The sequence below is a fragment of the Canis lupus genome, chromosome 11, assembly GCF_011100685.1.
Source record: "Canis lupus familiaris isolate Mischka breed German Shepherd chromosome 11, alternate assembly UU_Cfam_GSD_1.0, whole genome shotgun sequence".
Lineage (NCBI taxonomy): Eukaryota > Metazoa > Chordata > Mammalia > Carnivora > Canidae > Canis > Canis lupus.
The window spans coordinates 73,548,955-73,572,352 of record NC_049232.1 but is presented as its reverse complement, the minus strand read 5'-3'; positions in this window follow the sequence as shown (position 1 = coordinate 73,572,352).

Here is a 23,398-nt window from a genome sequence, read left to right as displayed (position 1 = left end):
ATGGCACCTCCGTGAGTTCCATCTTGATGATCCTGTTTAAAATCGTGACTCCTACGCCACCCCGTCGCTCCCTATCTTCCTGATAATCTACTTTATTCTTACCAGGATGTGTCCTTCAGGAGAACACGTACTTTAGTTGCTTCCGCGGCTGCTCCCTCCCAGCACCTGTAATGGTGTCTGGCACACAGTAGGCTGTCGATAATTATTTGCTGCAAGAGCCAACTATGACATTTATTGAGCCCCTGTTGGGTGTGTAAGGTCTGCACCCTCGCGGCACGTAGCAATCTACAGGCTATTTAACGTCAGACATGGTCCAGGGCAATCGCTGCGTCCTGTCCCTGTCTGTTTCCCCGGGCACAGAACCACGTACGTGGCGGGTGCTCAGCAGCTCTGGTCAAGCCCGTGGGTCTACACGACGTGATCCCTCCAAGCCGGCCAACCTGGGCTTCTTGACAGCCGCGGAGGGTTTCCCCGACTCCTGAGACCTCCTGACCGTTCCCTGCACGCTGGCCACGTTGCGCCCCGAGGGCCAGGCGCTCATCTGCAGCGACAGGCCGAGATGGTAAGATGGTAAGACCCAGTGCCTCTACCTCCCGCCTCGGTCAGCAGGTTCGCCCGCTTGGCTTCTCTGCACCCTGGCTCCTCGCCTGTAGGCCGAACTGAACGGTAGCGCCTCGGTCACGGGGCTACTGTGAGGGTCACGCTTAATACCCTCTGAAAGCAGCGGGTACACCGGGAAATTAATAAATATTAGCCATTGGAAATGCTTTTTGAAAAAAACCCTCTATGTGAACTTTAACCGTATGCTACCTCTCCTGGGGTGCCCGCCGGGGGTCTTGCGGTGGAAACGCTTGCGTGTCAATCTTCCCGAGTGGATCCCCCATGGAGGGTGGGTTCCCGACAGAGGGGTGGGGTTGAGAGACGGAGGTGGGGGCCAGACAGGTAGGCGGTCGAGCTGAGCCCTGCTGCGGGTTAGCCATGCAAACGCCGGCAGGTGCCTTCATTTCCCGGATCTGGGCTCCCTCTGATAAACGGGCGTAGGGTGTAGTCACGGCCCAGCGCGGTAAGCTGCCCGTAGGCAGAGTCTGGGACACGTTCAGGCCGTACATACCTATGAATGCGCGTCTCATGGCTTTTAAAACTTCCTTGCTGGAGGACGACGTGTGCATCGAAACCGGTGCCCTTTCCCCGGCTCCCCTGTGGGGACCGGAACCTTCCACCGTGTGCCCTTTCTGCATTTCAGGCAGTGCTCGTGCAGAGTGAAGGCTGGATGGGAATACCTCCTTGCCTCTTGTGGGTGATCGGTTTACACCAAATCACAAAATCTGATTATAAGTTTGTAAATGTCTTTGCTTGCAGAGAGAGGCCCGTATTATTAATGGCCATAAAATCAAATTACTCGCTGCATTTCTATCGCAAAAGAAAAACGGATCCATGTTCACTAGTCAGCCTGCATAACGTGGATGTATAAACAAAAATGGGGCGGGGGGACACCCACCGTGTTATTTATTCAGTTCCAAAACATTTTCCACACACCATATGGCAGGATTTTTTTTTTCTTTCCCAAGCCTTTTTCACAGATGTAATTATAATTCTTTTCACCTTCCCCAGAGAGATCGTCTTGAGTATTGTAAAGATTGTGTGAAACTTGAGACCTTACAGGGAACTTTATTATCGTGGCCGCGTCTCCCCCTCCTTCGCCACGTTCAGGGCTGGCCTGGGGACGGTAGCTCTGCAGAGCATCGGGCCTGCGGTTTGCCCCGCGGACCATTCACGGTGGGTGAAGGTCAAATGTCATCGTCATATCGTGGTCTCCCGTCCGTCAGCATCTCACGGGCAGGGATGCGGTTCTGCTGGACCCGTGAGCGACACCGTCGGCCTGAGACGGGCCCCAGCGCTCTCTTTCTCTGGCCTCTGGCGCCGTAGGGTGCTCCCCAGTCCCATTAGAACGCAGAATTAGCGGGGTTTCTGCGCCGCACTCGGAGCATGAGGATCTCAGCATTTACCTCCTGTTTACGTCGCGTGGAACCAAGCAAAGGGGCTGGACCCCAGAGAGGCAGCTGCTAAACACTTGTTAATTTTAATTTTCCTGCCGCATACGGGTATTGGTAAGGGCTGCTCCAGTCAACTCAGAAAGTGCAGGCAGGGGGGTCCCTGGGCGGCTCCGCGGTTTAGCACCTGCCTTCGGCCCAGGGCGTGATCCTGGAGACCTGGGATCGAGTCCCGCATCGGGCTCCCTGCGTGGAGCCTGCTCCTCCCTCTGCCTGTGTCTCTGCCTCTCTCTGTGTCTCTCATGAATAAATAAATAAAATTAAAAAAAAAGAGAGTGCAGGCACATAGAGCCAGGCGTCCCCAAGGCCGCAGAGACCCCGTTTATGAAACACGCACCGTGTGTCAGCTCGGGGCCCGGAGCTGTGTGCACGGGATGTCATCAACCTGGGGGGCAGCCCATGGGGTAAATAGTCTCCAGCTTTTACAGGGATGGAAACGGAGGCTCTGAGCGCTTATGTGCGATAGGCGAGGTCACGGGCGTCCTCTGTGACCACGATGTGGTACAAGAGCAGCCCCAGGGGCTCCAGCACAGCCACAAAACAGGGGCATTTTTAGTGACCCGTTGTGAAATGAGGAACGGAGACTCAAGGCCTAGGGAGCTTGCGCGCGTCCCACAGCCAGCAAGCGTGCTCTCGCCCAGTCCTTGCCCAGTTCACGGCGCCCAACAGTGCGTCATGCTCCCTCTGAGTCTTAAAACACGGACGCCTCACCTCCATTTATATCCTTGTTTCCACGGGGCGATGTGTTCCAAATGCCAAACATCCGAGGTACAAAGGAACTTTTGGCAGCGTGACCTGTGTCTGTGTTGAAGACGGTCTGTATCTTCCATCCTGATGGGGCGCGTCTGGCAAGAGCGAAGCCCGTCTCGTGACTTACCAGATGGCGATTTCTTTTCTCCAGCTGGATCGGGAATCCCGGGGGACCTGCAGGATTCCAGCAGCTCCACCCCTGTGCCACAGCTTCCCCGCCAGACGCGGGGCCCCCGAGACCCTCCGCCCGGGTTGCTTGGCTGCAGCGGGGCGAGGGGCTGCCCCAGGTCTAGGGGGTCGCGCCCTTGGCCTGCTCCTCAGGAGTTGCCCGCACGGACGCTCTCTGCACTGGAATACGGATGTGGACGGCCGCGCGCACCCTGGAAGTTTCGGCCCCACGAACGGTTGGTGCTAAAGGGCAGGGGAAGCGGATCCCGTGGACACCAGCCAGCGGGGAGCTATGCTTAGTGCTTTGCGGCAGCGCTTGCCCATTGCTTTTGAGCCCAGCTCCCAGAGAGAGAGACGTCTTTGGCTGCGGCCCCGTGCACGTAGGTAAGTGGAACACGCTCTATGCGCAAAATGTGTGTGTGCGCGGGGCCGGGGGGGTATACCTGAGACAGAGAGCTCACGGAACAACACTTACCCTTATTGTGTGAGTCTCACCCTTATTTTCCTTTTTTCTCTCTCTTTTTTTAGAGAGAGCACATGTGAGTGGGGGGAGGGGAGAGGGGGAGGATCTCAAGCAGACCCCTCGCCTAGTGTGGCGCCTAACGCGGGACTCGATCCCACGACCCCGAGATCACGACCTGAGCTGAAACCAAGAGTTGGGGGCTTCACGGACTGAGCCCCCACATGCCCCACACCCTTATTTTTCTAATCCAATCCTTTTCCATTTCTTTCCTGTCTGTTATGAAAGTGTGCTGGGCACACTCCTCCGAATGGTTTCCCCAGCCTATGGTTTGAGAACACTGCTTTACTACGGGTTCCATTTACCTCTCTGGGGCTCTAGATCTAGCCTCTCTGGCCTCAGTTTCCTCATCTGTAAAATGGATATAAAACCATTCCTTTTCTCATATGATTGTTGTGAGAATTAAATGAGGTAATGCTTGTCTGCAGATCCTCAATAGGTGATACCGTTTCTAATACAAAATGGTGAATTATTATTATTGTCTAGTTCATACCATTCACTTGATTTTTTTTCAGGATTTTATTTTTTTTACTCATGAGAGACACAGAGAGGCAGAGACACAGGCAGAGGGAGAAGCAGGCTCCCTGCAGGAGCCCGATGTAGGACTTGATCCCAGGACCCCGGGGTCACGGCCTGAGCTGGAGGCAGATGCTCTACCATGAGCCCCCCAGGTGCTCCCTCTACCGTGCACTTTAAGGATGGGAAAATGAGAGCTGCTGACAGGGAAGCTGGCCGGAGGTGGCCCCGGGAATGAGCAGAGCCTGGGACCAGAGTGTACCCTGCTCACGTCCATTATGACCTGGGCCAGAGGGAAAGCCCTCACTGGTAGAGATGGCACCAACTCCTGGGGTCCCTGGCACGCCCCTCCCAGCCCTGCCGGCACCCATCCTCGCCAGGCTACCCGGTGAGACTTTTCAAAATGCCAGCGCCCCAGGGAGGCCGCATGTCTTTCCACCTGCTGAGCTTGCCAAGGCGTGAATGGCTCCCCTGGTCAGGGAATGAGGCCACCGGGATGTTCGAATGGGAGATAGAGGCCCTCCCACGGGGCCCAGCTTGGGAAGATAAGACAGCAGAGGGTGCTTCAGCTCTGAGCCTGCTCTGTTAGAACCCCAGAGGCGTAAGCTCCGAGTTTGGTGGGGGGGAAGCTGGTAGCAGTGAGTAAAGCGTGTTCTCAGCCTCTTTGCAGACGGGGAGGCCGGGCCTTGACACCAGCTGTCCAGCCCCAAGTCCCCAGGTTTGCCCAGGGCGCTCCCCTCCTGGCCTCTGCTCAGGCAGTTCCTCGCACCCACTACCCCACCGCTTCCTCCCCATCCTAGTGTTTCCCGGGGTGCCTACCCTGACCCCAGCTAGCTGGCCTCCTTTGGGGGGAGGCATTCGTCATTCCCTAGCCGCGTCATAGACGAGCATATGAGATTGTTCCCTTCTGCTAATATACGAGCTCCTCGAGAGGCCGAATCTCTGAGTTACCTTTGTGTCTTTTTCTGGCACCTGACGGGGTATTATGTTTGCACATATGAGGCACTGAAGGGCATGTGTCAGGTGAATGGGTGAGGGGAAAAAATAGGTGGGCGTGCGGTAGGTGACTGCTTGGCTGCACTGATGACACATTTGCGTGTGTGTGTGTGTGTGTGTGTGTGTGTGTGTGTGTGCATTTTCCAAACAACATTGTAAGCCCAAGGGTCTCACCCTTGGGTGCTCATGAGCATCCCCTTGCAGAGTTTATATAAAATATTGAGGCTCCACCACCAGAAATTCTGTTTGGGCTAGGACCCCGGAGTGCACGTATTCAGCATCGTCTCCTGGTGATTCTAACGTGCAGCCACGGCTCAGAGGCCCTGCCGTTAGCTCCCTGATTAATAGGAAGACGGTATATGAGAGCGCCGAGTGGAGGAGCTGGCCCGTGGGAGTGCCAACAAACATGTATAAACACTTCCTCTCCTCTTGCCCCTCGAGAGCTGGGACTCTGTATTGTGTCGGGAGCCGGGCTCCGGGGACAAGCTAAGGAGAGGACGACAGATGTTTCAGGGGGGAACGTAGTCAAGAGTCCATGAGCCCGTCCAGAGAGCGAGTGCTCCACGCTCGCAGGACTTCGGTGGAATCCCTGCGGACCACGGCATTCGGGGGAAAGCTTGTGAATAAGGTGGGATCTGAGTTGGGGCCCAGCGAATGGGCAGAGCTTGGCACATCGGTGAAGGCAGGTAGGAGGACATCTAGGAAGGGGCCAGAGCATCCCCAAAGACAGGACGGCAGGGGAGGACTACCATGTGCCCGGCCCGGTGCTGAGAACTCATCTGCGCGACCGTATTCAAGACTCATAGGAACGGTGACTGTTCCCGCTTTGCAAAGGCTGGGACAAGGTCCGGAGAGGGATGCACGAGCTAGCTCAGGGATGCAGACAGACTGAGCGGCGGCCCTGAGGTGCAGACGGGGTTTGTCTGAGATCCTGCGTGCTGGAGAGAGGGGGAAGCAGGTCACGGTGTGGGGGCAAGTCTGTCTGAGTAGGGGCACCTGGGTGGCCTTGGGCTCAGGGCACAACCCTGGGGTCCCAGGATCGAGTCCAGCATCGGGGTACCTGCATGGAGCCTGCTCCTCTCTCTGCCTGTGTCTCTGCCTCTCCCTCTGTGTCTTTCATGAATAAATAAATAAAATCTTAAAAAAAAAAAAGACGTAGTCCGCCTGAGTCGGAGGGTTTGGAGGTGGAGGCGTCTCTGGGCGAGCCCGTGAGCCGCGCACCTCCAGATGTGGAACGTTGCCTTGGGGGCCACAGGGAGCCGTAGACTTCTGAGTGACCTGATGAATGTGGCTCAAGCCACGGAGGGCCGAGAGTTAGCAGGGTTGACAGGAGCCCGAGGTAAGTTATTTAATCCACGACTGGCCGAATGAGGAAATGGATTTTTACCTTTCCTAAATTATTCCTGCCGGGGATCGAACCCAACACTTGAAACCTTTCTTGGGAAGGAAATTTGTAAGCATCGGCCCCAGCAGGTTGGGCAACGTCATCGCAGTGCTTTTCCCTGGGGGGCCTCCGACGGGAGGCTTTAACTGAGCACCTACTGGGTGCCGGAGCCGGTGCTGCGGGCTGCAGAGCGAGGGCTCAGGAAGACCCGCTCCCTTCTCCCCATTCCTCCCGTGGGCGATCCCTCGGAGACGGAGCCGGAATGGACTCATCGAATGCCTTCCATTATCTGCCAGCCATCTTTTCGCGGAGCTGAAAATGCACAGAATTACCTTAACATTCCCAACTGGGTCTTATTTTCCAAGCTGCTTTCATCCCTTGTCTTGCTTTCCTTTGAACTACACCCAATTTATCACTTTTTTTTCCTTTTCTTTCTGGAAACATGATGCTCAAAATTGAACACAGCCATCCAATTAAGTCTTAACCACAACCAACGAGGTGCCTGGCTTGTTCAACATGGTGAAATCTTATTAATAGGTAGGTGGGGAGGGGGGCCGTGAGTGTACTTGGGACATTTAGATTTTAATTTTTAGTTTTTTATTTTTATTTATCTATTTATTTTGAGCAGCACATGCAGAGGTGGGCAGCAGAAACCAACACCCCATCCGCTGCCTTAGAAATATTTATACTTAATTTTTTTTGGGGGGGGGCATGTTTTATTTGGGAGGGTTTCGTATTCACTTATTTTATTACCTTGACATTTTTATACCCCCGGTAACAATTTTTTTTTTTTTTTTTTGTAAGTTAAGCTTTTACTTAGGTACAGTGTAAAGCTGTTCTCGAGATGAAAGCTGTTATCTGATTCAGGGCTTAATGTTGAAAAGTTCTCAAGCTGGTGAATCTAAAGACATTTCCTGCATAATTGTGTACTTAGAATTCACTGGCAGCGCAAGAGAGAGAGAGAGCTTCATGTTCTGTCTGGAATCACGAAAAAAGACAATTTATTTTTAAGTGAACTGGGGGAGATGGGGGGAAAAGAGCCGGCGACGGAAGACGTTTAGCTGAGTTACTGAAATACCATCTGGAGGCTTGGCTGGGAGAGAAGAGAAATCCTAGAAGGAGCAAGATGTGGGGCAGCTGAGCTGAGGAAGGGCCAGCGTATCTGGGAGATGCCGCCCGGACCGGCGACGCGATCTGTACGGAGCAAAGTGGGTGGGTGGGGAGCTCATTAGCCCTTGGAAAGTGAAGACAAGACTCATTTAAATTTTTAGAAGTTGTGACCTAGGGCACATAAGCCAAAATGTGCCATTTGTAAGTGTCCAGGGTCCGGGCGTACGCAGCACACATGCATTGATATGCAGGCGGCACATCGCCCGTTGGCAGGCGGGCGGGCCCTCTTCCCTCCTCCCGCAGTGAAACTCCATATCCATCAGATACTCCTGCCTCTTCCCCCTTGTCCCTGGTCACCACCATTCGTCAGTTATTTCGAGATGGTTATTTTTTTTAAAGATTTTATTTATTTATTTTAGAGAGAGAGAGGGAGGGGGAGAGGGAGGGAGCGTGCATGTGCAAGCAAGCAGGGGGAGGGCGGGCAGGAGGAGAGAATCCCAAGCAGGCTCCACGCCCAGCACGGAGCCTGACGTGGGGCTCGATCTCAAGACCCCGAGATCACGACCTGAGCTGAAACCACAGGTTGGATGCTTCTCCAACTGAGCCACCCAGGTGCCCCAGAAAGCTATTTTATTTTATTTTTTTAAGTCGGAGAAGGGTCCATGAGGCCTCAACTAATCGACCGACTTTACGCGACACCTGTCACACCGTGGCTCCTGCTTTCCTGCTCCTGGTCCCGTCTTCTGTGGCGGCGACTGTCCTGGGTCAGTGTGTCCCCACCTGTGCTCTCCATGAGAGCGGGACGCCTCAGGGGCAGCCTTCAGACCTGGGGCAGGACGCTGGCAGCCGACGGGTCCTCACGACTACCGTGCAGGGGGCACCGGGATCAATACTCCACACCTCTGACCTCTGGGGTGCTCAACCCTGCAGAGGCGGGGTGCTCAACCCGTCCTAGAGGCGAAGCAAAGGAGCGTCTGGGAATTCAAGGAATTGCTCAAGGACAAGGAGCAGAACCGGGGTTTCAGGAAGAGTCCATCTCTTGGGGGCACCTGGGTGCTGCCATCGGTTCTGCGTCTGACCCTTGACTCTGGCTCAGGTTGTGATCTCAGGGTCCTGGGACCGAGCCCGTGTGGGGCTCTACGCGCCGTGTGGAGTCTGCTTGAGAATCTCTCCCTCTGCCCCTCTGCCCGCTGCGTGCCCTCTCTCTAGCTCAAATCAATGCATCTTCTAAAAAAGAAAGTCTACCTCTGTACCATTTTCCAAGACGTTTTCTGGAAGACCACTTTGGTGGGATGGAAGTAGGTACTGCACCTTAAAACTGAAAAAGGTAACGAGAAGGGGCCGCGCTCCTTTCGTTTTGTCTGATACGTTGGGAAATACTGAGTTTGACACAGTTGAACAGAATCGTCCTCGCAAAACATCTCAGGGGCTGCACTCTTCGTCCAGTCCTCAAGCTTATTTTTCATCTTTTTGGAAAAATTTGTTTATCCAGTACTCCATAGGAAAACCTCAGTAAGTGCCAGGGGCGACATTCAAAATATTTAATGTCTGTTGCAGCCTGGACGATGGCCAGTCCTCCTGGAGAGTGGCCCAAACAGGAACAACGGGAGCCAATAAGCAGTGTGGGCACCCCGACGGGCGCTGACGGGAAGTGCCACCTGCAGGTCACCGGAGCTCACCTTAACCCATCAGGGCTCTTGGAGGACGGACAGCTCCAGGGGGAGGAGCAACCAAGCATGCCAACCGTCCCCGGGGGAGAAGGAGGCCCATTTCCTGAACGTGCTTCTTGGGGGCCGTCCAGGACGCAGGGTTGGGAATGAGCTTGTGTCTATGGGATTCAACCCCTGCGTGACCTACAAGAGGTTGGCACACGTCGGGTGTGCGGTGCGGGCCGTCGGCTGGGCTCTATTGTATTTTGAGCAGAGGCAGCACAGCTCACTTATTATAGGACCCAGGGGGCCGGGCTCTTCAGAGGGTGCGTGGTGACAAGAGGCCACTGTGCAGCCCGCGATGGGTCTCCGCACCAGTCCCTAGCACAGAGGTGGGCCGGGTTATCGGAATTCTCTCCCCGTAACACCTCACAACCCCCTCTTCTGGGAAGTCCTTAGTGGGCCGACCCCAATTTTTAGTAAGTGACTTTAGTAAGTGACTCCCCCCTCGCCGCCCCCCCGGCGCAAGTCGAGGCAATATAGGTTCCTTCCTACCTGATAGGTGATGTTGCTACCAAGATAAAGGCCTGTGCCTTTTGAATTCCACATCTGTCTGGGTCTCTTCCTCGCTTGATGCGCAGCCAGGAGCGGAGTGGGGAATGTATCGTTAATATTTATTAAAGGGCTCCAAATCTCTGTAATCTTCCATCTTTGATCCTGTTAAATATTCTAAACTCCTTTTTTATTTAAACATGTTTGACTGGTCTAATCGCGGGCTGATGTGCCTCCCCGGCTCCCCGTGCCTTTTCGGCGGTGAGAGCCGGGAGAGGAGGGACGAGGCGAACAGGGGACATTTAATGCTCACGTCAATTCCACTTCTACTTTGTTCAAGCTGAAGCAGTTTTACCTGGAAAACCCACCACTGCGATGGCTGCGCAGGAGATTATCACCAAGGAGTCAAAGCCATGTACGTGGGGACATTCGTCCCCGTGTTACTGGGAAGAGGGAGGTGTTAGAGCCTCCTTCCTGTATCGCGTGGAGAGCATGTTCCAGTAAGTCGTATCGGAACGCAATTTTACGCAGTGATTGAAATCTTAGTCCTGAATATGACATCGGATTTTTGGGAAGCTCTGTGGCTGTAGGGCTACCAGCGCCCACATCTCACAATGCCTGCACAAGGGTTGGATAGGAAAAAAATTAAAAAAAAAAAAAAAAAAAAACAAGGGTTGGATGGGGAATGTGACCACTGAGCATGGCTGATTTATTACGGGCCGTGGGATTACGAGATTACGGATGACGTCGTCAGTTTCTGTTATTTTAGTGTTCAAGACCCCGGAATTCACATACCATACATAGTGGAATAAGTATTGACTTCAGAATTGGGCAAACCTATATTCAGACTCAGATCTTTGTTACTTCTTCATGTAGGATTTTTTTTTGGGGGGGGCGGATCTCTCATCCTTACCGAGGAGCTTCATGTGTGGAAAGTGAGCTCTTCTTTCCGCCTCAAATCAAATCAACGAAGCTGCAATTTCTTGTAAAAACGTCCAGTATGATAATAAGCCACCGACTTCGACCTCTGCTCGTTCCCGGCGATCTGTGTGTTGTGAAGCTATCCTGCTCTAGAATTAGGAAGCAGCACCGCAGCGTCCCCGTGCAGGTCTGAGTCTCAGCTCCACCGCGCCGTGACTCTGGTGACCTTGGGCAAGGGCATCTGTTAGGATTTGACCTGGTGGGTGAGCAACGTCCTTCTTTTTCCTGTCTGAGCCCAGAACCAACTGAGAAAGAGACATCTGAGTCAGATTGAGATCAGAATATTACCTTTCTTCCTTTAAAGCTGTTTGGAGGATGTGACAGGGATGCGTTAGCAGCTGTCGGCTTCCTAATCCCGATTTTCCCCTCTCGGCCTCAGGACTCCCGCCTCAGGGGAGAGTGGCTCCCCCAGGCTCACAGGAAGGGAGAGCAGAGTGCAGCCTCCCCGTAGGTGGCAGCTTCCAAGAGAAATAGGTTTGCAGGTCTATTTCCATCCTCCTGATATTCTCTTGAAAATTCAATGGGGTTGCACAAGTTGTTTTGTACACGGTGACGGGCATATAATTAGTGCTCAGTAAATAGGTTGAGCTACTGTCCCTCTACCCACTTCCCCAGGAAAGGACCCCTCCTAGATGTCTGTGGATGAACCGCCAGACCAGTGAGGCCACGGGAAGAGAGGTAACACGGCATGGGATCGAGACTGTGGCTTCTGAAACCAGATGGTCTACATACGAACCCTGGCCTCGCCACCTGGTTGCATGACCCTGGATGGTTTACTTGACCTCTGTGTGTCTTAGTCTCCCCATCTGTAAAATGGGCCCAGGGCCCTAACTTCTCTCTGAGCCCTTAGAAGGATTAACCAAACTGATAGCTGTAAAGCGCTTAGAGCAATCCCTGGCACATAGTAAAAATGTTTGCTAAATATAAATAAGTAATGAGGACCTGGATATTTACTATAGGGCCTCCCCATTCCACAGGATCAGTAGATTTAGGCTATAATGACGACATGCCCAACTGTCCGCATTAATAGAGTATTGGGAGGATGTCTCACCCTTCCAGAATCTTTTTTACATTTCTCACTGCCCACCCCTCCCCGATCCCTAGCCCCCATTCTTTCACTTCTTGGTTAGAAAAAAAAAATAGCTCTGCAGCTGGCAATGGGAATGATTCTGCTTTAAATTGCCTTCCGTGGTGTGTGCAGAGTTGTAGACGTTGGGTCCGCAGCCTTCTTTCTCCCTCCTACCACCCTAAATTTCTTGGTTAAATTCCCAGCAAGATGAGGATTATTTATAATTTGGCCCTAACTGCAGCCCAGCAGGAGAACATGTTAATGAGTTCATTAATTAATTAGCTTGCATTTGCATAGTGCTTTAGCATTTGCAAAGATCTCTCGGATTCATTACTTCATTTTATGATCACAATACCCCAGTGAGGGACAAGGCAGGAGTTATTCGAGACTGTCAGACAAGGAGGCTGAAACTCAGTGAGGTTAACAGGTCAGCCCCAGACAACTAGTTCAAAGGCGGAGCTGGGATCATTCATTTCTGGCAGGAACCAAGGAGCTTTACAGACCCTCATTTAAACCCGAGCTCCAATCTGTGTTACGGCGGGATCCTAATCAAGTTACTCATCCTCTATGGTCGTTAGTTTCCTCATCTGTAACACGAAGTTAAAAATAGCATCCACTTCATTAGGACTGATACGAATATTAACCAAGCTAATACACAGAAAGCTCACACTCTACTCCTTCGTCAGTGGTAAGGCCATTATTATGGCCACAACGATAAGCTTCCACCAAATATAACACGGTGTGGACTATGGAAGCATTGCAGGCAAAGCATATTGGGAAAAAGGGGCAGGAGTAAATTGGATCCACTTGATGCAGTGGGGAGTTGGGGAAATCATCTCGGACGCATGGGGGTTGAACCTTGACAGGTTAATACAAGTTCTTCCAAGCAGAGGGAAATGAAGGGAGATCCCAGGGAACAGTGATTGACCCAAATCACAGTGCGGTGAGCCTGTAGCTGTCTTCAGGTTAGGTGTTGGCAGAGGATCTAGTCGTGGAAGTGATGTTGGGTGTGTAGATACAGATGGATCACAAGAGAACGAGGGGGTGCGGTGGTTGTTGGGGTGTGGGTGTTGTGACAGCGTAACGTACCTCGTGCTGAACGTCATAACTGGGAGCTGGGCCCAGAGATGGCATGAAGTCCCGAGTGGTTGAGGTGGTGGTAGGAGTGTGCACGGGGGATGGATAGACTCTGGTAGTGCAAGGAGCCAGAACAGCAAGGATTATATCGTGAAGTTCTCGGAATCCATGAAGTGCATGTGTATTTTTATGGAAAACGGTATGAACGATGCTTGTCTATTTTTCTTTAAGAAGATGAAATGATCTAATCTGATCCATGCTTCAACAAGATTACACTGATTGTAAGCACATGGGGTGGATTGAAGAGGAGTCTTCCTTTCACAGGAGCAATATACAGGCTTACCCTGGAATGTCTTTTAAAGAAAAACATGTTTGTTTCCACTTCTAAATTTTACTCTTGTATTATCTGAAGTTCTGTTTGATTTCTAAGCCTGCAGGGTAAGGTTTACAAGCTCAGACTTGAACACATGCAAGTCTTCCCATCACCAAAAGGCTTAGATTCGTAAATTCATAGAAATTTAGGCTAGCGTGGGGTCGTGGGGACCTCCCATTTGAGATTTTCCTGGGACGATTTGGGTAACCATCGTGGTCACACATTTCTCCAGGCCGCTGACTCCTCACGCAAGTGAATTGGAAGTTCTGTGATATCTTGGAGTCGTCTGGCTTACCCAGGCGCAAACCACACTTGGAGATCACTGGCTGTTAGATACATGAAGGGGCAAGAGCCTGGACGCCCCAACGCCTCTTCTACCAGAGAGTAGTACCTGGCCAGATAAGTTGGGGGCCTTCCAAACTAAATCCCCAACTCTGTCCCACTCCCAGCACACATGCCTACAAGCCCTGGTGGACACGCATGCATGCGTGTGTGCACAACACACACACTTTTATATTTGAACAGTGACGATTCACAATCGAACATTAAAGACTCTGTAGGACAAGCAACAAAAGCAGCAACAAAGCCAGAGTTTAACGCTATGTTTCCCAAACTTAATTGACCATAGAAACAACATCATTTTTTTTTTAAACAGAATACTTTTCACATCCCACCTTGGGACATTCTGATCAAGCTAGTCTTCTGGTCACCAGGGTCAGCTCAGGGAGTTTGCTAGGGCTACAACAGTAGTTATTGCTGGAACTCTGGCTGGAATTCACGTTCAATGCCTTGGACATGCTCATTTTTGTAAAAATATTCCAAGTTCTGAGTCTTCTGGCCCAAGTCTGCAGTATGAAGATCTATTTGGGAGAGTGTCACGACACACAGGAGCACAGCTATCTGTCAGTTATGATCATATGTGTCACTGGAGAGTTTTTCTCTCTCTGAGTCGTTGATCTGCACCAGGACTCTCTTGTTATAAAATGTCTTGAGGAGTGAGGGTTTTATTTCCGCCTCATCTGGTTTTTGCATTTGTAGTTTCTGCTTTGTCCAAACAAATTACTCTTTCGGAGGATGAAATACTTGTCTAATTTTTTTAAGTAATATGTCATTTAATTGCATTTTAATAAAATCCACAGGAACTCAAAATTTTTTTTTTTATCTTTTACGAAAATGAAAGCAAAATGGGAAAGTCACCATCTTCTCTAACTGCCAGCACATTGCAGTGAACACAACCTGGACACCAATGTTTTCGTAGAAACAAGCTTGATACTAACTCACCCCACTTTTTTTCTTGGACATCAGGGAAGACTACATTTCCCAAACTTCTCTGTAGTTAACTTAGGATCAGTTGATTTGGTTCTGGCCAAACGGACATCAGATTGAAGTGATTGTATTCCACTTTCGTTCTTGGTTCTAAAATCTGCTGTGCACTGCTGGGGATTTACCCCAAACATGCAGATGCGGTGAAAGACAGACACCTGCACTCCAGTATTTGTAGCAGCAATATCCACAACAGCTAAACTGTGGAAGGAGCCTTGGTTTCCTTTGAAAAATGAATGGATAAAGAAGATGTGGTCTCTATATACAATGAAATATTCCTCAGCCATTAGAAACAACAAATACCCACCATTTGCTTCGACGTGGATGGAACTGGAGGGCATTATGCTGAGTGAAGTAAGTCCATTGGAGAAGGACAAACATTATATGGTCCCATTCATTTGGCGAATATAAAAAATAGTGAAAAGGAATAAAGGGGAAAGGAGAGAAAATGAGTGGGAAATATCAGATTGGGAGACAGAACGTGAGAGACTCCTAACTCTGGGAAATGAACAAGGGGTAATGGAAAGGGAGGTGGGCGGGGGGGTGGGGGTGACTGGGTGACGGGCACTGAGGGGGGCACTTGACGGGATGAGCACTGGGTGTTATGCTATATGTTGGCAAATTGAACTCCAATAAAAAATATACAAAAAGAATAAAAAAGAATAAACTAAAAGAATATAATAAATACATTAATTAATTAAATAAAATCTGTGCAATTTTCCTTTCTCTTTCTTTTCTTGGTGACTATGGCATTTCTTGTGTTGAAGGTGGGGACACTTCTGGATGGAAATTCCTGAGTCATAGTGGAGGAGAACCAGCAAGGAGCTCTACCCAACCCGTATGTCTTGTGGTTGAACAAGGCACGGATCTTGCAGTGTAACGCCACAGAGATGTGGTGCCTATGCCTTAGGACAGCCTAGCCTCGCCTGTTCTAACACAAACAGCGTGCCGCTGACTTTAATTTTCCCTAATGTATCTGAGTATCGCCTATTAGAAACAAATATTTATTCCTTGAACTCTAAGTACCTGTATAGCATCCCAGAAAGAGTCTCATATCTCTTATCTCCTTTGAGCCTCCCAACATCCCTTGAGGAAACTTGGCAAGGTGTTCATCATACCCGATCTATAGGTGTAGGGGGCATGGCTTAAAGATTGTCCAAAATAACTCAGGATGTCAGCATCTCATCTGAATTCCAGACTCAGGCTTCGTGTCTTCTCCAACTCTGGTGCTCCCTCATCATACTCCTGCAACCTGGTATGAAGTCAGTAGGATGGCAAAGCCAGCCTGAGACATCCAAAATGGCTACTTTCAAGCTATCTATATTCTTAAAGCCCAGAGAAATTTAATTACCAAAACTTTAGAGCCAGCGGCATCCCCAAGCTAAGGAAAACAAAATTCTTCTGGCTATTTTCTTGTATTACTGCGCTTTCCCTGCTCGTTATACATCATTATCCTATACTTGTAGTGGTTACTCTAGAGATTATAATAAGAATCTTTGCCTTATTTAGAGGTGAATATAAATCTGTGCTTTTCCATTTCCTGGACATGCAAGGACCTTAGAATACTTAATTCCCTTTACTCCTTCCAGTCTTTTATGCTATTTCATTGTGAATTCTCATTTTATAAATATTAAACCTCAGTGGGAATCATTATTAGTATTGTTATTGCTTTATACAATCAATATTTACGTAGACTTACTCTACCTCTCCCTGTATCTGATTTAGTTGATACACGTTCTTTTTTCAGCCCACGGTATATTCTGTAGTATTTCCTGTAGTGAATGCCTACTGTTGATGACTTCCTTCAGTTTTGCTCGTTTAAAGTTGTCTTTATTTTGCTTTCATCTTTTTCACTCGATATAGAATTTTAGATGGAGAGTTATTTCCTTTCAGTCTTTGAAGATACTACTCCACTTTTCAGCAGCCTCAATGACTTCTGTCCAGCGGTCAGCCATAGTTCTTATTGCTGCTCCTTTGAAGATAATCTGTGTTTTCCCCACTCTGGTTGCTTATAGGATTTTTTAGTTTTCTTTGGTTTTCTTGTCTATATGTGGTTTTCTTTGTGTTTATACTGATGGAGTTCATGGTGATTCTGGAATCTGGGTCTTGCTCTTGTTCATCAGTTTGGGAAAATGCTTGATCATTATTTCCTCAAATATTATTTCTGTTTCTTCTCTGTCTCTTCCACTTCTAGCAATCCAACTGTATAGACTTGGTCAGACTTTCTCAGGAGATATCATTATATCTTACTTTCTTTCTATATTTTCTATTGTTTTGTCTCTTTGTGCCTTAGACTAGATATTTTCTTTTGTCTTATCTTCTAGTTTACTAAGCCTCTCTTATGTTCTATCTAATCCTACCCATATGTTGTGTTCAAATTGCAGTGACTGCATTTTTCCACTCTGGAATTTCCATTTGATTCTCTTTTATGGCTTCTTGCCCTCTGCTGAAATTATTCATCTTGGCATCAGATTTCTTCAACTATTGATCCTCCAGGGAGGATCTATATTTGCTTCTTAAAGACAGATTAGGAACAGAATTTTAAATCAAATCAGAGATAGAGCACTTTGAAACTGGGTTTTAGCTTTTTAAAGAGCTTTTGGTTCTTTGAATAGATATTTTTAGAGCAGTTTTAGGTTCATAGCAAAATTGAGAGGAAAGTGTAGAAATTTCCCACGTACCTCCCACTCCTGGCTCACATGCACAGCATCCCCTCATTATCAGCACCCCCACCAGAGTGGTAAGTTTGTTACATTTGATGGCCCTGTATTGACATAGGATCACTCCCCAAAGACTAGTCTACATTAATATTCACTTGATGTACATTTTATTGGTCTGGGTAAATATATAGTGATATGTAACCACTGTTATAGTTTCCTACAAAGTAGTTTCATTGCCTTTGAGGACTTCTTTAGTTCTTGGTTATTTTTTTTTTTTAACTCTTGGGAGAGTCTTTCAAAAATCCCAAGAGAAAGCTCCTCCCTGGCAGACCTTGAGCTCCAGTTTTAGTTATTTCAACCCAGGAAGATTACTTTGTTCAACTTCTCTGCCTCTGAGCCTCAGAGCTGCTCTGATACTCATTTAAAGTCATCAAATCTCTATAGTAGGAAAGTAGCAATAAATCTTAGGCTCACTCTCTGGACTCACTTTCCCTCTGAAATCTTAGCCTTTCAAGTCTTGGTAGTTCTCAGATATCTTCAAAATGGCTATTGTGTTTATAATTGATCAAATTGGTATAATTTTTCATCCGAGCTTTCATAGGATTGTTGGTTTGAAACAGAAGCAGAATTCCCTTTCACAGCACTTTCTGGTAAATCTCTAGGTTTCTTTCATTTTGTTTTATTTTTTTCTTCTTCCCATAGTCTCAGGCTGCATTTAAATGTAAATATGTATCTTCACACAGGATAGAATTTCTGAGGATTGGTATAATTAAAGGAACGTATCTGGCCCTAAAACATAAGAATATAGCATGGTTCTAAAAAGTGGTTCAGATCAACACATTTAAAAAAATTAAAAATGGTTCAGATCTGGAAAAGTAAAAAGAACCTGGGAATAGGAGACAGAATCAGCAGCTCAGCATTAGAGTTGTGTTTTGGGCCCCAACTGCCAGATGTTCTTCTATTCTCCACTTAGAAACCACCCTCTTTCTCCGACAAGGGGAGTCAGAGCTGCCTTTTCATTGGATAATTAAGATGAAAAATGTTCATTAGGAAATATGGCATGCTAGAATTTAGAGGGATGGGGGTGGAGTAAAGGGAATGTTAGCCTTGCCTTGATTGGTGCTTCCCAGACAGAAATTAAAGAGTATCAAATGAGCCATTTTAGTGCAAATAAATGGTACCACTTTCATGACAATAACTAATGCTAAGGAAATAAAGCCTACTCTACGAGAATATCAGCTTTGGCTACTTTTTCCACAACTTACATCCAGTGCTAGCCTAGTGCCTGACACATGGTGGACACTCATCAGGCCTGTTTTGCAAGTAACAATGCTTGAAGCTTAAATCCCTATAATATTTCCTTTCCTTTTTCAAAGCCGAAACTAGGAACTCTACACTATCACTTTAACCCTCTTATTTTACGAATGAGAAAACTGCGGTTCACATTTTCTGGGTCATTGCTGAAAGCAGATTATAATAGGGAGCCACAGAATCTTAAAAAAAAAAAAAGTTCCTTGTGACTTAGGCTTTGTTACAAAGTCATGAATGTAAAAACAGGTGCATAAACCTATGGGTAGATAATAGACAGAAATACAAGTACACACCCATGCAAATAATTTACTTAAGAACCTGGATGAAAGACACTTGGGAGTCACTGAAGGAAATTTTGTGTAAACCACCCATGAGCAGAACATGCTGTAATGTGTCCTCTGATGTCCAGAAAGATTACAAGGGCAGACTCTTGTCCATTTTTTTTTTTTTTGCAATAGATTTGAGAATGTTGGCTAAAGTGATTTAGTACAGGCAACCCAGTGCATTTTCCTATTGCATATTTGCCTTCTACTGTTTTGATAAAATTGTCTCTATCTGTACCTTTTAAGGAAGAATCGTCTGCTATCAATGTTTGCTTACTGTCATTTAAGTGCATGGAAACATGGGCTGAAAAGAGAACACTATATTTAAGTTAAACGTCAAATCTAATTTTTGGAATGGAAACCCCTACTGCTGTCTGAGGTAATTATCAAAATGTGGATCCGGACAAAGCGATTTTATTCCAGCCAGCGCCCTTTACGTTTGGAACAGGAAGTGGGTTAAACGTGACTGTTTTTTTCTTTTTATTAGATTCTCAGAGGGGAAAAAAAAATAAAAGCCTTCATCTTTAATTTGTATCAAATGATACTTTGCTGACATGTTATCTGCTGAAATCAATGCAGCACCCTGGCTAATTTGGAGTGGACTTGTTTTGCAACAATTTAGAACATAGCTTGGGAATTAGCTATTCAGCAAGCCTACATTAAAATTAATTTGATAAAGTATACATTAACATCCTTGACACTTCTCTGAGCATCGATTTTAATAGATCAGCGTATGGGGGGCTCGGCCAGTAAAAGAAGAGCTTCCTCTACGAGATGGATAGAGAAATGCGCCATCTCGCCCTCCCACACCGTGGGACTAAACCCTTCAGCTATCAGCATAGTACATCAAATTTAAGAGTCTTTAAATATTAAATATCAGTGTGCACCATGGAATGTAATAAACCCACTTTTCAAATAATGTTTCATTCCCCGACATCAAAATGTGTGAGGAGTTTTCTTTTAAATATACTGTGGAAGTTAATTAAGTTCACTCAAGTTTATTGCGCGGATTCACTAAGCCTACATTGGGATATTTACGACCCACCCAGAATGCAACTCAGGGAAACTTTTGATATGTTGATAAGTGATAAGGATGTCATTTGAGGTTTATTTTTTAATAATAATTTAATTGTCATTGTAAAATGCCTCATAGTTAGGACAGATTAAATTGCCACCAAAACCATTACTAAAATTCATAACCTCTATAAATGTAAAGTGTTTGCTGCTGTGTCATAAATAACAGCACTTGTTCCAGGAAAATGAGGTGCCTGAAATAAATTAAGAAAACCAAAACATATAAATGCATTAGATTGCAACAATTTCTGGTTGCTGATGGGAATGCAGCTGAACGGGGAGGTGGATTCTTTTACTGGGCAAGGGTTACTTATGATCTCAGTAAATCTTGGGTGGCTGGATGATTTCTACAGTGTTTTTTTGTTTGTTTGGCTCTTTTTGTCATTTTGTTTTGTTTTGCTTCTTTTTTACCTTAGTGGCACTTTTGGAGGGGCTGAGGAGGAGCAGGAGAATCTGGGAACTTTAGAAGAAATTTATCATGAGCAAGGTGACCTTGTCCATGCATGGTCTTCTTGAGTCTCATGTTTCCCATCTGCAAAATGGGATCAGGTTTTACAATCATTTTGAGGGCAGAGAGCCAAACTGGGATGGATTCTTAAGGGATCCTCTCCCATTCTAACATCCACTGACCTTAGGTGAATGGTCAGCTTTCTTGGGAAGCATTTTCTGATTTCTCAAGTAGGATCGGACCTTCCCAATCTGTCATTCATCTAATGCCATTTATCATGTGACTGTTCTATTATGCATCTACTATATGCCCAGTCGTATTCTGAGTTCAGGAGATGCAAAGATGAATAGCACAGATTCTGACCTCTGAGGAGCAAAACCAGTCTCCGAGCATATCATATGTCAATGGGAGAAATATCTCAATACATTATTTAGTATATTTGAAACAAGAATGTCTTCACATGGTTAAGGGGATTGCCCAGATTATATGCAAGAAACTTTCAAGTTTTTAAATTTCATCTCTTGGTACTTGGCAATTTGGCATCCGGGACAAGTTTGGGTGGGTGTGGGATGGGTCACTTTTAGGAATAGCTCGGGTAGAAGATTGAAGAAGAGACTGGCTGTTTTATCCACAGAACTAGCATCTGTCCTAAACATACTGAACTGATAAACAATGCAGCTGCTATGGAACTCACACAGAGAAGTGAGCATGGAGGCCATTTGTAATTCATTGTGTTAATGAGAAATTTTTTAAGAATTATAAAAGAAGAATGGGTTTCTGATCACTATAGGCATGAGTCAGTAGATGCATTTGGACCTCAACTGGCTGAGAGACATAGCCTGGGCTGATTGCTGTTTTTGAAAGAACTCCAGGGTTTTGCACAGTGAGGAGGAAAACCAATGTTGGATTGGGAGCTAAAAGATTTGGATTTTGGTCCTGACTGAGCAGCTTCCTCTCTCTCTGATCTTGAGTAAATCCCATTCTTTGTCTTGGCCTCGATTTCTTCACATGAGAGATGAAGATGGTTGTGATGATCCCTACGTCTCTCTCCATCCCATACAGACCATGCTTCATGTCGGGATGGCCAGATGGCTCCAGGGTGGGGGTGCTCCCAGGTCAGAGACAATACGAGCTGCAATCCCAGTTCAGGGAACATGGACTATGAGGCCATCAAAGTTGGGGGGTGGGGATGACCCAGCATTTCCACTTCCTCATGGCTCAGTTCTCATTGTTCTTTTGAAGTCAGAGCCAAACTAGAGAATGATTATAAACTCGCAAGACAATCAGGATAAAAGGGGACTGAGGAAGAATGAGAAGGTTTAACTTTCTGGCCCTTCCAGCCAATTACAGCACGTACCCTCCAAGTGAGGGTCCCCACTGCGTTTAACAACCCAGCAGGAAACAGCCTTGAAGACAGTTCACAATTCCTCTCTCTGACATGAAACAAAACCAAAGGTTCCTTATTAGTGGGTTGAAAACCTAGGGACAGTAACCAAGAAAAAATAATAAAGTTGTAAAAGTTCTTTCCTGTTTAATAGAATTTTGTGTTAGTATTGTAAATTAATGTAAATGTCACTTTAAAAGAGGATACAGAATAAAATCCTAATAAAGCTGGATAGCACCACAGGGGTGGTGAGTAAATTGAGAGCCTATCTGATTACACTTCAAGATGCTGCTTTTTAATTCATGGGACTACTTTCATTTCCCCCTTTATTAGATGTGGTGGTTCAGGGTGAGTTTCTTGGGTGAAGAGGGGTATATCTTATTTCTAACTCCATGTTAACTAGTAGATCACAGAATAGCATTTAGCATTTGTGTAGGTTCATTTTTTTTTTTGCAAGTGTTTCCAATTATTAGTCAATCCCTTTGAGAAAGCCAAGTGGAAGGTTTGGCCAACAATGAACAATGAAGCCTAGAGAGGTTAAGTAAATAAATTGAGATCCCACCAAAAATTGAAAGCTGAACCATTTTCTGGTATGTGTCTAGGAGTGCGGTTCAGCTGCTGGGAGGTGGAGATTGACTCAGTCATATACTTGATCATGCATATATCTCCATGTAATAAATGCTGATTGAATTAAAGTTTCTGCTGGCATTAGGTTTAGAAACATCTCTTACTGAGAACTGTATTTATTTATTTATTTATTTATTTATTTATTTATTTATTTGGCTCCGTGCCGGTGTGGAGCCCAATGGAGGGCCCAAACTCACTTGACCCTGAGATCACAACCTGAGCTGAGATCAAGAGTTAGATACTTAACCGACTGAGTCTCAGATGCCTCTTACTGGGAACAACCAGAAGCCTTGGGAAGGAGCCTTCTTCATAATTACTGGATCCTCATTTCTCTTGTCTGGGGGAGTGGATTAGACTCAATCCAATGTGTTCCACCCAACACTAGCAATTTGAGCTACTTCATGGTAAGAGGCATCCATGGCTAAGTATGTCTGGATAGAGATGTGAAACTTCCCCACCTCTAAGAGATGCATAGCACACCCCAGTATGCTAAAGACTATGAAAAGGCCTAAAATAAGGAAATCTGTTGAACTTCAAGCTATTACTACCAACATGATTATGATTTAAGAACTCAGTTTCTGAGAAAGCCCATTGACATCCTTTAGGTGTTTTGTGAGCATTCTTGGGCAGATATTGGACAAAATATTCTCAAAGAGCTCTTTGGACTCTATTTATTGTTTATTATTGACAACTTCTCTTTGACAGATGAGAAAATCAGACCCTCAGAGAGAACAGATAACCTAATCAAAATTTCCACACAAATGGATAGTTAAGCACTTATTTTAGACTATTTTTAAAAGATTTTATTTATTTATTCATGAGAGACACAGAGAGAGAGAGAGACGCAGAGACACAAACAGAGGGAGAAGCAGGCTCCATGCAGGGAGCCCGATGTGGGAATCGATCCCAGGACTCTAGGATTATACCCTGGGCCAAAGGTAGGCACTAAACCACTGAGCCACCCAGGGATCCCCTTATTTTAGAATCTTAACATGAGTTCCTTTATTTATTTTTTTTAAAAAGATTTTATTTATTCATGAGAGACACAGAGA